Source organism: Cervus elaphus, chromosome 18 (assembly GCF_910594005.1).
Source record: "Cervus elaphus chromosome 18, mCerEla1.1, whole genome shotgun sequence".
Lineage (NCBI taxonomy): Eukaryota > Metazoa > Chordata > Mammalia > Artiodactyla > Cervidae > Cervus > Cervus elaphus.
The window spans coordinates 9,769,548-9,785,497 of NC_057832.1; positions in this window are offsets into that span (position 1 = coordinate 9,769,548).

The following is a 15,950-nucleotide window of genomic DNA, read 5'->3' on the forward strand; positions in this document are numbered from 1 at the left end:
TCCTCTCACATACATAGAGCTGAGAGAAGCCTCCTCTTGAGATGCTTGTGGTAAGGTGGTATTCCTCTGGAGTCGAAGCCAGGGACTAACCTCTCTTCTCGAGTTGATTTTTGAGCCACGGAGCTCTTTCGTGTTGCTACATTGACCTCAGGATCCCTCTAGCCTTGAAACAGTGTTCTTGGGGTTTCTCTGGAGTGCCATCAAGGAAATCAAGGCTCCTTTCATGTGTGATGTGCAACAGAGAATTGCTCTGCACGCAGTGCAGGGGAATCGTGCCTCATCTCGCGGCGAGGGGGAAGTCTCATGATTTTTCTCGAGTTGAGGCGGGAACCTGGGGTATATTCTCGAGTTAGGAAGAGGATGGCCCTTCCACCCACGTGTTTGTTCACCGACGTCAGGACTCCTGCCTAGTTGCGAGGGACAACTCGGGATTCTCCTCGAGGCTTGGCAGGGCAATTGGGACGCCTCTCCAGCTGAGGCGGGAGACCAAGGGTCCCTTTCCACGTGCCACAGGAATCCTGGGACTCCTATCAAGTTTCACGAGGAGTCAGGCATCGTCTCCCTTGGAGGCACTGATCTCCGCGTACCTCTGGAGTTTTCAAAGGATGTGAGGCCTCCGGTCGCGATGAGGTGGGGAACTAGGTCTTTCTCTGTGGTCTCCACAGGGGATTCAGACATCCTTTCGTCTTGGGAGATGCAAGACGAGCCTGCATTCAAGTCACTGCAGGGATATCCGGCCTTATTTCGAGTCAGGGCATCGCGGTGTCCATTCCACTTGAGGCCGCAAACTCAGGGTCCCTCTCACATAGCTAGAGCTGAGAGAAGCCTCCTCTTGAGGTGCTTGTGGTAAGTGGTATTCCTCTGGAGTCGAAGCCAGGGACTAACCTCTCATCTCGAGTTGATTCTTGGTCCACGGAGCTCTTTCGTGTTGCTACAGTGACCTCAGGATCCCTCTAGCCTTGAAACAGTGTTCTTGGGGTTTCTCTGGAGTGCCATCAAGGAAATCAAGGCTCCTTTCATGTGTGATGTGCAACACAGAATTGCTCTGCACGCAGTGCAGGGGAATAGGGCCTCATCTTGCGGCCAGGGGGAAGTCTCATGGTTTTTCTCGAGTTGCGGCGGGAACCTGGGGTATATTCTCGAGTTACGAAGAGGATGGCCCTTCCACCCACGTGTTTGTTCAGTGATGGCAAGACTCCTGCCTAGTTGCGAGGGACAACTCGGGATTCTCCTCGAGGCTTGGCAGGGCAATTGGGACGCCTCTCCAGCTGAGGCAGGAGACCAAGGGTCCCTTTCCACGTGCCACAGGAATCCTGGGACTCCTATCAAGTTTCACGAGGAGTCAGGCATCGTCTCCCTTGGAGGCACTGATCTCCGCGTACCTCTGGAGTTTTCAAAGGATGTGAGGCCCCCGGTCGCGATGAGGTGGGGAACTAGGTCTTTCTCTGTGGTCTCCACAGGGGATTCAGACATCCTTTCGTCTTGGGAGATGCAAGACGAGCCTGCATTCAAGTCACTGCAGGGATATCCGGCCTTATTTTGAGTCAGGGCATCGCGGTGTCCATACCACTTGAGGCCGCAAACTCAGGGTCCCTCTCACATACCTAGAGCTGAGAGAAGCCTCCTCTTTAGGTGCTTGTGGTAAGGTGGTATTCCTCTGGAGTCGAAGCCAGGGAATAACCTCTCATCTCGAGTTGATTTTTGGTCCACGGAGCTCTTTCGTGTTGCTACAGTGACCTCAGGATCCCTCTGGCCTTGAAACAGTGTTCTTGGGGATTCTCTGGAGTGCCATCAAGGAAATCAAGGCTCCTTTCATGTGTGATGTGCAACACGGAATTGCTCTGCACGCAGTGCAGGGGAATCGGGCCTCATCTCGCGGCGAGGGGGAAGTCTCATGGTTTTTCTCGAGTTGCGGCGGGAACCTGGGGTATATTCTCGAGTTACGACGGGGATGGCCCTCCCACACACGTGTTTGTTCAGCGACGGCAGTACTCCTGCCTAGTTGCGAGGGACAACTCGGGATTCTCCTCGAGGCTTGGAAGGGCAATTGGGACGCCTCTCCAGCTGAGGCGGGAGACCAAGGGTCCCTTTCCACGTGCCACAGGAATCCTGGGACTCCTATCAAGTTTCACGAGGAGTCAGGCATCGTCTCCTTTGGAGGCACTGATCTCAGCGTACCTCTGGAGTTTTCAAAGGATGTGAGGCCTCCGGTCACGATGAGGTGGGGAACTAGGTTTTTCTCTTTGGTCTGTACAGGGGATTCAGACAACCTTTCATCTTGGGAGATGCAAGACGAGCCTGCATTCAAGTCACTGCAGGGATATCCGGCCTTATTTCGCGTCAGGGCATCGCAGTGTCCATTCCACTTGAGGCCGCAAAATCAGGGTCCCTCTCACATACCTAGTGCTGAGAGAATCCTCCTCTTGAGATGCTTGTGGTAAGGTGGTATTCGTCTGGAGTCGAAGCCAGGGACTAACCTCTCATCTCGAGTTGATTTTTGGTCCACAGAGCTCTTTCCTGTTGCTACAGTGACCTCAGGATCCCTCTAGCCTTGAAACAGTGTTCTTGGGGTTTCTCTGGAGTGCCACCAAGGAAATCAAGGCTCCTTTCATGTGTGATGTGCAACACGGAATTGCTCTGCATGCAGTGCAGGGGAATCAGGCCTCATCTAACGGCGAGGGGGAAGTCTCATGGTTTTTCTGGAGTTGCGGTGGGAACCAGTGGTATATTCTCGAGTTACGACGGGGATGGCCTTTCCACCCACGTGTTTGTTCAGCGACGTCAGGACTCTTGCCTAGTTGCGAGGGACAACTCGGGATTCTCCTCGAGGCTTGGCAGGGCAATTGGGACGCCTCTCCAGCTGAGGCGGGAGACCAAGGGTTCCTTTCCACGTGCCACAGGAATCCTGGGACTCCTATCAAGTTTCACGAGGAGTCAGGCATCGTCTCCTTTGGAGGCACTGATCTCCGCGTACCTCTGGAGTTTTCAAAGGATGTGAGGCCTCCGGTCGCGATGAGGTTGGGAACTAGGTCTTTCTCTGTGGTCTCCACAGGGGATTCAGACATCCTTTCGTCTTGGGGGATGCAAGACGAGCCTGCATTCAAGTCACTGCAGGGATATCCGGCCTTATTTCGAGTCAGGGAATCGCGGTGTCCATTCCACCTGAGGCCGCAAACTCAGGGATCCTCTCACATACCTAGAGCTGAGAGAAGCCTCCTCTTGAGGTGCTTGTGGTAAGGTGGTATTCCTCTGGAGTCGAAGCCAGGGACTAACCTCTCTTCTCGAGTTGATTTTTGGGCCACGGAGCTCTTTCGTGTTGCTACATTGACCTCAGGATCCCTCTAGCCTTGAAACAGTGTTCTTGGGGTTTCTCTGGAGTGCCATCAAGGAAATCAAGGCTCCTTTCATGTGTGATGTGCAACACGGAATTGCTCTGCACGCAGTGCAGGGGAATCGGGCCTCATCTCGCGGCGAGGGGGAAGTCTCATGGTTTTTCTCGAGTTGCGGCGGGAACCTGGGGTATATTCTCGAGTTACGACGGGGATGGCCCTCCCACACACGTGTTTGTTCAGCGACGGCAGTACTCCTGCCTAGTTGCGAGGGACAACTCGGGATTCTCCTCGAGGCTTGGAAGGGCAATTGGGACGCCTCTCCAGCTGAGGCGGGAGACCAAGGGTCCCTTTCCACGTGCTACAGGAATCCTGGGACTCCTATCAAGTTTCACGAGGAGTCAGGCATCGTCTCCTTTGGAGGCACTGATCTCAGCGTACCTCTCGAGTTTTCAAAGGATGTGAGGCCTCCGGTCGCGATGAGGTGGGGAACTAGGTTTTTCTCTTTGGTCTGTACAGGGGATTCAGACAACCTTTCATCTTGGGAGATGCAAGACGAGCCTGCATTCAAGTCACTGCAGGGATATCCGGCCTTATTTCGCGTCAGGGCATCGCAGTGTCCATTCCACTTGAGGCCGCAAAATCAGGGTCCCTCTCACATACCTAGTGCTGAGAGAATCCTCCTCTTGAGATGCTTGTGGTAAGGTGGTATTCGTCTGGAGTCGAAGCCAGGGACTAACCTCTCATCTCGAGTTGATTTTTGGTCCACAGAGCTCTTTCCTGTTGCTACAGTGACCTCAGGATCCCTCTAGCCTTGAAACAGTGTTCTTGGGGTTTCTCTGGAGTGCCATCAAGGAAATCAAGGCTCCTTTCATGTGTGATGTGCAACACGGAATTGCTCTGCATGCAGTGCAGGGGAATTAGGCCTCATCTAACGGCGAGGGGGAAGTCTCATGGTTTTTCTCGAGTTGCGGCGGGAACCAGTGGTATATTCTCGAGTTACGACGGGGATGGCCTTTCCACCCACGTGTTTGTTCAGCGACGTCAGGACTCTTGCCTAGTTGCGAGGGACAACTCGGGATTCTCCTCGAGGCTTGGCAGGGCAATTGGGACGCCTCTCCAGCTGAGGCGGGAGACCAAGGGTCCCTTTCCACGTGCCACAGGAATCCTGGGACTCCTATCAAGTTTCACGAGGAGTCAGGCATCGTCTCCTTTGGAGGCACTGATCTCCGTGTACCTCTGGAGTTTTCAAAGGATGTGAGGCCTCCGGTCGCGATGAGGTGGGGAACTAGGTCTTTCTCTGTGGTCTCCACAGGGGACTCAGACATCCTTTCATCTTGGGAGATGCAAGACGAGCCTGCATTCAAGTCACTGCAGGGATATCCGGCCTTATTTCGCGGCAGGGCATCGCGGTGTCAATTCCACCTGAGGCCGCAAACTCAGGGTCCCTCTCACATACCTAGAGCTGAGAGAAGCCTCCTCTTGAGGTGCTTGTGGTAAGGTGGTATTCCTCTGGAGTCGAAGCCAGGGACTAACCTCTCATCTCGAGTTGATTTTTGGTCCACGGAGCTCTTTCGTGTTGTTACAGTGACCTGAGGATCCCTCTAGCCTTGAAACAGTGTTCATGGGTTTTCTCTGGAGTGCCATCAAGGAAATCAAAGCTCCTTTCATGTTTGATGTGCAACACGCAATTGCTCTGCATGCAATGCTGGGGAATCGGGCCTCATCTCGCGGCGAGGGGGAAGTCTCATGGTTTTTCTCGAGTTGCGGCGGGAATCTGGGGTATATTCTCGAGTTACGACGGGGATGGCCCATCCACCCACGTGTTTGTTCAGCGACGTCAGGACTCCTGCCTAGTTGTGAGGGACAACTCGGGATTCTCCTCGAGGCTTGGCAGGGCAATTGGGACGCCTCTCCAGCTGAGGCTGGAGACCAAGGTTCCCTTTCCACGTGCACAGGAATCCTGGGACTCCTATCAAGTTTGACGAGAAGTCATTCATCGTCTCCTTTGAAGGCACAGATCTCCGCATACCTCTGGAGTTTTCAAAGGATGTGAGGCCTCCGGTCGCGATGAGGTGGGGAACTAGGTCTTTCTCTGTGGTCTCCACAGGGGATTCAGACATCCTTACGTCTTGGGGGATGCAAGTCGAGCCTGCATTCAAGTCACTGCAGGGATATCCGGCCTTATTTCGAGTCAGGGAATCTTGGTGTCCATTCCACTTGAGGCCACAAACTCAGGCTCCCTCTCACATACCTAGAGCTGAGAGAAGCCTCCTCTTGAGGTGCTTGTGGTAAGTGGTATTCCCCTGGAGTAGAAGCCAGGGACTAACCTTTATTCTCGAGTTGATTTTTGGGCCACGGAGCTCTTTCATGTTACTACATTGACCTCAGGATCCCTCTAGCCTTGAAACAGTGTTCTTGGGGTTTCTCTGGAGTGCCATCAAGGAAATCAAGGCTCCTTTCATGTGTGATGTGCAACACAGAATTGCTCTGCACGCAGTGCAGGGGAATCGGGCCTCATCTCGCGGCGAGGGGGAAGTCTCATGGTTTTTCTCGAGTTGCGGCGGGAACCTGGGGTATATTCTCGAGTTACGACGGGGATGGCCCTTCCACCCACGTGTTTGTTCAGCGACGTCAGGACTCCTGCCTAGTTGCGAGGGACAACTCGGGATTCTCCTCGAGGCTTCACAGAGCAATTGGGACGGCTCTCCACCTGAGGCTGGAGACCAAGGTTCCCTTTCCACGTGCACAGGAATCCTGGGACTCCTATCAAGTTTCACGAGGAGTCATTCATCGTCTCCTTTGGAGGCACTGATCTCCGCATACCTCTGGAGTTTTCAAAGGATGTGAGGCCTCCGGTCGCGATGAGGTGGGGAACTAGTTCTTTCTCTGTGGTCTCCACAGGGGATTCAGACATCCTTACGTCTTGGGAGATGCAAGTTGAGCCTGCATTCAAGTCACTGCAGGGATATCCGGCCTTATTTCGAGTCAGGGAATCGCGGTGTCCATTCCACTTGAGGCCGCAAACTCAGGGATCCTCTCACATACATAGAGCTGAGAGAAGCCTCCTCTTGAGATGCTTGTGGTAAGGTGGTATTCCTCTGGAGTCGAAGCCAGGGACTAACCTCTCTTCTCGAGTTGATTTTTGAGCCACGGAGCTCTTTCGTGTTGCTACATTGACCTCAGGATCCCTCTAGCCTTGAAACAGTGTTCTTGGGGTTTCTCTGGAGTGCCATCAAGGAAATCAAGGCTCCTTTCATGTGTGATGTGCAACAGAGAATTGCTCTGCACGCAGTGCAGGGGAATCGTGCCTCATCTCGCGGCGAGGGGGAAGTCTCATGATTTTTCTCGAGTTGAGGCGGGAACCTGGGGTATATTCTCGAGTTAGGAAGAGGATGGCCCTTCCACCCACGTGTTTGTTCACCGACGTCAGGACTCCTGCCTAGTTGCGAGGGACAACTCGGGATTCTCCTCGAGGCTTGGCAGGGCAATTGGGACGCCTCTCCAGCTGAGGCGGGAGACCAAGGGTCCCTTTCCACGTGCCACAGGAATCCTGGGACTCCTATCAAGTTTCACGAGGAGTCAGGCATCGTCTCCCTTGGAGGCACTGATCTCCGCGTACCTCTGGAGTTTTCAAAGGATGTGAGGCCTCCGGTCGCGATGAGGTGGGGAACTAGGTCTTTCTCTGTGGTCTCCACAGGGGATTCAGACATCCTTTCGTCTTGGGAGATGCAAGACGAGCCTGCATTCAAGTCACTGCAGGGATATCCGGCCTTATTTCGAGTCAGGGCATCGCGGTGTCCATTCCACTTGAGGCCGCAAACTCAGGGTCCCTCTCACATAGCTAGAGCTGAGAGAAGCCTCCTCTTGAGGTGCTTGTGGTAAGTGGTATTCCTCTGGAGTCGAAGCCAGGGACTAACCTCTCATCTCGAGTTGATTCTTGGTCCACGGAGCTCTTTCGTGTTGCTACAGTGACCTCAGGATCCCTCTAGCCTTGAAACAGTGTTCTTGGGGTTTCTCTGGAGTGCCATCAAGGAAATCAAGGCTCCTTTCATGTGTGATGTGCAACACAGAATTGCTCTGCACGCAGTGCAGGGGAATAGGGCCTCATCTTGCGGCCAGGGGGAAGTCTCATGGTTTTTCTCGAGTTGCGGCGGGAACCTGGGGTATATTCTCGAGTTACGAAGAGGATGGCCCTTCCACCCACGTGTTTGTTCAGTGATGGCAAGACTCCTGCCTAGTTGCGAGGGACAACTCGGGATTCTCCTCGAGGCTTGGCAGGGCAATTGGGACGCCTCTCCAGCTGAGGCCGGAGACCAAGGGTCCCTTTCCACGTGCCACAGGAATCCTGGGACTCCTATCAAGTTTCACGAGGAGTCAGGCATCGTCTCCCTTGGAGGCACTGATCTCCGCGTACCTCTGGAGTTTTCAAAGGATGTGAGGCCCCCGGTCGCGATGAGGTGGGGAACTAGGTCTTTCTCTGTGGTCTCCACAGGGGATTCAGACATCCTTTCGTCTTGGGAGATGCAAGACGAGCCTGCATTCAAGTCACTGCAGGGATATCCGGCCTTATTTTGAGTCAGGGCATCGCGGTGTCCATACCACTTGAGGCCGCAAACTCAGGGTCCCTCTCACATAGCTAGAGCTGAGAGAAGCCTCCTCTTTAGGTGCTTGTGGTAAGGTGGTATTCCTCTGGAGTCGAAGCCAGGGAATAACCTCTCATCTCGAGTTGATTTTTGGTCCACGGAGCTCTTTCGTGTTGCTACAGTGACCTCAGGATCCCTCTGGCCTTGAAACAGTGTTCTTGGGGATTCTCTGGAGTGCCATCAAGGAAATCAAGGCTCCTTTCATGTGTGATGTGCAACACGGAATTGCTCTGCACGCAGTGCAGGGGAATCGGGCCTCATCTCGCGGCGAGGGGGAAGTCTCATGGTTTTTCTCGAGTTGCGGCGGGAACCTGGGGTATATTCTCGAGTTACGACGGGGATGGCCCTCCCACACACGTGTTTGTTCAGCGACGGCAGTACTCCTGCCTAGTTGCGAGGGACAACTCGGGATTCTCCTCGAGGCTTGGAAGGGCAATTGGGACGCCTCTCCAGCTGAGGCGGGAGACCAAGGGTCCCTTTCCACGTGCCACAGGAATCCTGGGACTCCTATCAAGTTTCACGAGGAGTCAGGCATCGTCTCCTTTGGAGGCACTGATCTCAGCGTACCTCTGGAGTTTTCAAAGGATGTGAGGCCTCCGGTCACGATGAGGTGGGGAACTAGGTTTTTCTCTTTGGTCTGTACAGGGGATTCAGACAACCTTTCATCTTGGGAGATGCAAGACGAGCCTGCATTCAAGTCACTGCAGGGATATCCGGCCTTATTTCGCGTCAGGGCATCGCAGTGTCCATTCCACTTGAGGCCGCAAAATCAGGGTCCCTCTCACATACCTAGTGCTGAGAGAATCCTCCTCTTGAGATGCTTGTGGTAAGGTGGTATTCGTCTGGAGTCGAAGCCAGGGACTAACCTCTCATCTCGAGTTGATTTTTGGTCCACAGAGCTCTTTCCTGTTGCTACAGTGACCTCAGGATCCCTCTAGCCTTGAAACAGTGTTCTTGGGGTTTCTCTGGAGTGCCACCAAGGAAATCAAGGCTCCTTTCATGTGTGATGTGCAACACGGAATTGCTCTGCATGCAGTGCAGGGGAATCAGGCCTCATCTAACGGCGAGGGGGAAGTCTCATGGTTTTTCTGGAGTTGCGGTGGGAACCAGTGGTATATTCTCGAGTTACGACGGGGATGGCCTTTCCACCCACGTGTTTGTTCAGCGACGTCAGGACTCTTGCCTAGTTGCGAGGGACAACTCGGGATTCTCCTCGAGGCTTGGCAGGGCAATTGGGACGCCTCTCCAGCTGAGGCGGGAGACCAAGGGTTCCTTTCCACGTGCCACAGGAATCCTGGGACTCCTATCAAGTTTCACGAGGAGTCAGGCATCGTCTCCTTTGGAGGCACTGATCTCCGCGTACCTCTGGAGTTTTCAAAGGATGTGAGGCCTCCGGTCGCGATGAGGTTGGGAACTAGGTCTTTCTCTGTGGTCTCCACAGGGGATTCAGACATCCTTTCGTCTTGGGGGATGCAAGACGAGCCTGCATTCAAGTCACTGCAGGGATATCCGGCCTTATTTCGAGTCAGGGAATCGCGGTGTCCATTCCACCTGAGGCCGCAAACTCAGGGATCCTCTCACATACCTAGAGCTGAGAGAAGCCTCCTCTTGAGGTGCTTGTGGTAAGGTGGTATTCCTCTGGAGTCGAAGCCAGGGACTAACCTCTCTTCTCGAGTTGATTTTTGGGCCACGGAGCTCTTTCGTGTTGCTACATTGACCTCAGGATCCCTCTAGCCTTGAAACAGTGTTCTTGGGGTTTCTCTGGAGTGCCATCAAGGAAATCAAGGCTCCTTTCATGTGTGATGTGCAACACAGAATTGCTCTGCACGCAGTGCAGGGGAATCGGACCTCATCTCGCGGCGAGGGGGAAGTCTCATGGTTTTTCTCGAGTTGCGGCGGGAACCTGGGGTATATTCTCGAGTTACGACGGGGATGGCCCTCCCACCCACGTGTTTGTTCAGCAACGGCAGGACTCCTGCCTAGTTGCGAGGGACAACTCGGGATTCTCCTCGAGGCTTTGCAGGGCAATTGGGACGCCTCTCCAGCTGAGGCGGGAGACCAAGGGTCCCTTTCCACGTGCCACAGGAATCCTGGGACTCCTATCAAGTTTCACGAGGAGTCAGGCATCGTTTCCTTTGGAGGCACTGATCTCTGCGTACCTCTGGAGTTTTCAAAGGATGTGAGGCCTCCGGTCGCGATGAGGTGGGGAACTAGGTTTTTCTCTTTGGTCTGTACAGGGGATTCAGACAACCTTTCATCTTGGGAGATGCAAGACGAGCCTGCATTCAAGTCACTGCAGGGATATCCGGCCTTATTTCGCGTCAGGGCGTCGCAGTGTCCATTCCACTTGAGGCCGCAAAATCAGGGTCCCTCTCACATACCTAGTGCTGAGAGAATCCTCCTCTTGAGATGCTTGTGGTAAGGTGGTATTCGTCTGGAGTCGAAGCCAGGGACTAACCTCTCATCTCGAGTTGATTTTTGGTCCACAGAGCTCTTTCCTGTTGCTACAGGGACCTCAGGATCCCGCTAGCCTTGAAACAGTGTTCTTGGGCTTTCTGTGGAGTGCCATCAAGGAAATCAAGGCTCCTTTCATGTGTGATGTGCAACACGGAATTGCTCTGCATGCAGTGTAGGGGAATCAGGCCTCATCTCGCAGCGAGGGGGAAGTCTCATGGTTTTTCTCGAGTTGCGGCGGGAACCTGGGGTATATTCTCGAGTTACGACGGGGATGGCCCTTCCACACATGTATTTGTTCAGCGACGTCAGGACTCCTGCCTAGTTGCGAGGGACAACTCGGGATTCTCCTCGAGGCTTGGCAGAGCAATTGGGACGCCTCTCCAGCTGAGGCGGGAGACCAAGGGTCCCTTTCCACGTGCCACAGGAATCCTGGGACTCCTATCAAGTTTCACGAGGAGTCAGGCATCGTCTCCTTTGGAGGCACTGATCTCCGTGTACCTCTGGAGTTTTCAAGGGATGTGAGGCCTCCGGTCGCGATGAGGTGGGGAACTAGGTCTTTCTCTGTGGTCTCCATTGTGGATTCAGACATCCTTTCATCTTGGGAGATGCAAGACGAGCCTGCATTCAAGTCACTGCAGGGATATCCGGCCTTATTTCGCGTCAGGGCATCGCAGTGTCCATTCCACTTGAGGCCGCAAACTCAGGGTCCCTCTCACATACCTACAGCTGAGAGAAGCCTCCTCTTGAGGTGCTTGTGGTAAGGTGGTATTCCTCTGGAGTTGAAGCCAGGGACTAACCTCTCATCTCGAGTTGATTTTTGGTCCACGGAGCTCTTTCGTGTTGCTACACTAACCTCAGGATCCCTCTCGCCTTGAAACAGTGTTCTTGGGGTTTCTCTGGAGTGCCATCAAGGAAATCAAGGCTCCTTTCATGTTTGATGTGCAACACGGAATTGCTCTGCATGCAGTGCACGAGAATCGAGCCTCATCTCGCGGCGAGGGGGAAGTCTCATGGTTTTTCTCCAGTTGCGGCGGGACCCTGGGGTATATTCTCGAGTTATGACGGGGATGGGCCTTCCAGCCACGTGTTTGTTCAGCGACGTCAGGACTCCTGCCTAGTTGCGAGGGACAACTCGGGATTCTCCTCGAGGCTTGGCAGGGCAATTGGGATGCCTCTCCAGCTGAGGCGGGAGACCAAGTGTCCCTTTCACGTGCCACAGGAATCCTGGGACTACTATCAAGTTTCACGAGGAGTCAGGCATCGTCTCCTTTGGAGGCACTGATCTCCACGTACCTCTGGAGTTTTCAAAGGATGTGAGGCCTCCGGTCGCCATGAGGTGGGGAACTAGGTCTTTCTCTGTGGAATCCACAGGGGATTCAGACATCCTTTCATCTTGGGAGATGCAAGACGAGCCTGCATTCAAGTCACTGCTGGGATATCGGCCTTATTTCGAGTCAGGGCATCGCGGTGTCCATTCCACTTGAGGCCGCAAACTCAGGGTCCCTCTCACATACCTACAGCTGAGAGAAGCCTCCTCTTGAGGTGCTTGTGGTAAGGTGGTATTCCTCTGGAGTCGAAGCCAGGGACTAACCTCTCTTCTCGAGTTGATTTTTGGGCCACGGAGCTCTTTCGTGTTGCTACATTGACCTCAGGATCCCTCTAGCCTTGAAACAGTGTTCTTGGGGTTTCTCTGGAGTGCCATCAAGGAAATCAAGGCTCCTTTCATGTGTGATGTGCAACACAGAATTGCTCTGCACGCAGTGCAGGGGAATCGGGCCTCATCTCGCGGCGAGGGGGAAGTCTCATGGTTTTTCTCGAGTTGAAGCGGGAACCTGGGGTATATTCTCGAGTTACGAAGAGGATGGCCCTTCCACCCACGTGTTTGTTCAGCGACGTCAGGACTCCTGCCTAGTTGCGAGGGACAACTCGGGATTCTCCTCGAGGCTTGGCAGGGCAATTGGGACGCCTCTCCATTTGAGGCGGGAGACCAAGGGTCCCTTTCCACGTGCCACAGGAATCCTGGGACTCCTATCAAGTTTCACGAGGAGTCAGGCATCGTCTCCCTTGGAGGCACTGATCTCCGCGTACCTCTGGAGTTTTCAAAGGATGTGAGGCCCCCGGTCGCGATGAGGTGGGGAACTAGGTCTTTCTCTGTGGTCTCCACAGGGGATTCAGACATCCTTTCGTCTTGGGAGATGCAAGACGAGCCTGCATTCAAGTCACTGCAGGGATATCCGGCCTTATTTCGAGTCAGGGCATCGCGGTGTCCATACCACTTGAGGCCGCAAACTCAGGGTCCCTCTCACATAGCTAGAGCTGAGAGAAGCCTCCTCTTGAGGTGCTTGTGGTAAGTGGTATTCCTCTGGAGTCGAAGCCAGGGACTAACCTCTATTCTCGAGTTGATTTTTGGGCCACGGAGCTCTTTCGTGTTACTACATTGACCTCAGGATCCCTCTAGCCTTGAAACAGTGTTCTTGGGGTTTCTCTGGAGTGCCATCAAGGAAATCAAGGCTCCTTTCATGTGTGATGTGCAACACAGAATTGCTCTGCACGCAGTGCAGGGGAATCGGGCCTCATCTTGCGGCCAGGGGGAAGTCTCATGGTTTTTCTCGAGTTGCGGCGGGAACCTAGGGTATATTCTCGAGTTACGAAGAGGATGGCCCTTCCACCCACGTGTTTGTTCAGCGATGGCAGGACTCCTGCCTAGTTGCGAGGGACAACTCGGGATTCTCCTCGAGGCTTGGCAGGGCAATTGGGACGCCTCTCCAGCTGAGGCAGGAGACCAAGGGTCCCTTTCCACGTGCCACAGGAATCCTGGGACTCCTATCAAGTTTCACGAGGAGTCAGGCATCGTCTCCCATGGAGGCACTGATCTCCGCGTACCTCTGGAGTTTTCAAAGGATGTGAGGCCCCCGGTCGCGATGAGGTGGGGAACTAGGTCTTTCTCTGTGGTCTCCACAGGGGATTCAGACATCCTTTCGTCTTGGGAGATGCAAGACGAGCCTGCATTCAAGTCACTGCAGGGATATCCGGCCTTATTTTGAGTCAGGGCATCGCGGTGTCCATACCACTTGAGGCCGCAAACTCAGGGTCCCTCTCACATAGCTAGAGCTGAGAGAAGCCTCCTCTTTAGGTGCTTGTGGTAAGGTGGTATTCCTCTGGAGTCGAAGCCAGGGACTAACCTCTCATCTCGAGTTGATTTTTGGTCCACGGTGCTCTTTCGTGTTGCTACAGTGACCTCAGGATCCCTCTGGCCTTGAAACAGTGTTCTTGGGGTTTCTCTGGAGTGCCATCAAGGAAATCAAGGCTCCTTTCATGTGTGATGTGCAACACGGAATTGCTCTGCACGCAGTGCAGGGGAATCGGGCCTCATCTCGCGGCGAGGGGGAAGTCTCATGGTTTTTCTCGAGTTGCGGCGGGAACCTGGGGTATATTCTCGAGTTACGACGGGGATGGCCCTCCCACACACGTGTTTGTTCAGCGACGGCAGTACTCCTGCCTAGTTGCGAGGGACAACTCGGGATTCTCCTCGAGGCTTGGAAGGGCAATTGGGACGCCTCTCCAGCTGAGGCGGGAGACCAAGGGTCCCTTTCCACGTGCTACAGGAATCCTGGGACTCCTATCAAGTTTCACGAGGAGTCAGGCATCGTCTCCTTTGGAGGCACTGATCTCAGCGTACCTCTCGAGTTTTCAAAGGATGTGAGGCCTCCGGTCGCGATGAGGTGGGGAACTAGGTTTTTCTCTTTGGTCTGTACAGGGGATTCAGACAACCTTTCATCTTGGGAGATGCAAGACGAGCCTGCATTCAAGTCACTGCAGGGATATCCGGCCTTATTTCGCGTCAGGGCATCGCAGTGTCCATTCCACTTGAGGCCGCAAAATCAGGGTCCCTCTCACATACCTAGTGCTGAGAGAATCCTCCTCTTGAGATGCTTGTGGTAAGGTGGTATTCGTCTGGAGTCGAAGCCAGGGACTAACCTCTCATCTCGAGTTGATTTTTGGTCCACAGAGCTCTTTCCTGTTGCTACAGTGACCTCAGGATCCCTCTAGCCTTGAAACAGTGTTCTTGGGGTTTCTCTGGAGTGCCATCAAGGAAATCAAGGCTCCTTTCATGTGTGATGTGCAACACGGAATTGCTCTGCATGCAGTGCAGGGGAATTAGGCCTCATCTAACGGCGAGGGGGAAGTCTCATGGTTTTTCTCGAGTTGCGGCGGGAACCAGTGGTATATTCTCGAGTTACGACGGGGATGGCCTTTCCACCCACGTGTTTGTTCAGCGACGTCAGGACTCTTGCCTAGTTGCGAGGGACAACTCGGGATTCTCCTCGAGGCTTGGCAGGGCAATTGGGACGCCTCTCCAGCTGAGGCGGGAGACCAAGGGTCCCTTTCCACGTGTCACAGGAATCCTGGGACTCCTATCAAGTTTCACGAGGAGTCAGGCATCGTCTCCTTTGGAGGCACTGATCTCGGCGTACCTCTGGAGTTTTCAAAGGATATGAGGCCTCCGGTCGCGATGAGGTGGGGAACTAGGTTTTTCTCTTTGGTCTGTACAGGGGATTCACACAACCTTTCATCTTGGGAGATGCAAGACGAGCCTGCATTCAAGTCACTGCAGGGATATCCGGCCTTATTTCGCGTCAGGGCATCGCAGTGTCCATTCCACTTGAGGCCGCAAAATCAGGGTCCCTCTCACATACCTAGTGCTGAGAGAATCCTCCTCTTGAGATGCTTGTGGTAAAGTGGTATTCGTCTGGAGTCGAAGCCAGGGACTAACCTCTCATCTCGAGTTGATTTTTGGTCCACAGAGCTCTTTCCTGTTGCTACAGTGACCTCAGGATCCCGCTAGCCTTGAAAGAGTGTTCTTGGGCTTTCTGTGGAGTGCCATCAAGGAAATCAAGGCTCCTTTCATGTGTGATGTGCAACACGGAATTGCTCTGCATACAGTGTAGGGGAATCAGGCCTCATCTCGCGGCGAGGGGGAAGTCTCATGGTTTTTCTCGAGTTCCGGCGGGAACCTGGGGTAAATTCTCGAGTTACGACGGGGATGGCCCTTCCACACACGTATTTGTTCAGCGACGTCAGGACTCCTGCCTAGTTGCGAGGGACAACTCGGGATTCTCCTCGAGGCTTGGCAGGGCAATTGGGACGCCTCTCCAGCTGAGGCGGGAGACCAAGGATCCCTTTCCACGTGCCACAGGAATCCTGGGACTCCTATCAAGTTTCACGAGGAGTCAGGCATCGTCTCCTTTGGAGGCACTGATCTCCGTGTACCTCTGGAGTTTTCAAAGGATGTGAGGCCTCCGGTCGCGATGAGGTGGGGAACTAGGTCTTTCTCTGTGGTCTCCATTGTGGATTCAGACATCCTTTCATCTTGGGAGATGCAAGACGAGCCTGCATTCAAGTCACTGCAGCGATATCCGGCCTTATTTCGCGTCAGGGCATCGCAGTGTCCATTCCACTTGAGGCCGCAAACTCAGGGTCCCTCTCACATACCTAGAGCTGAGAGAAGCCTCCTCTT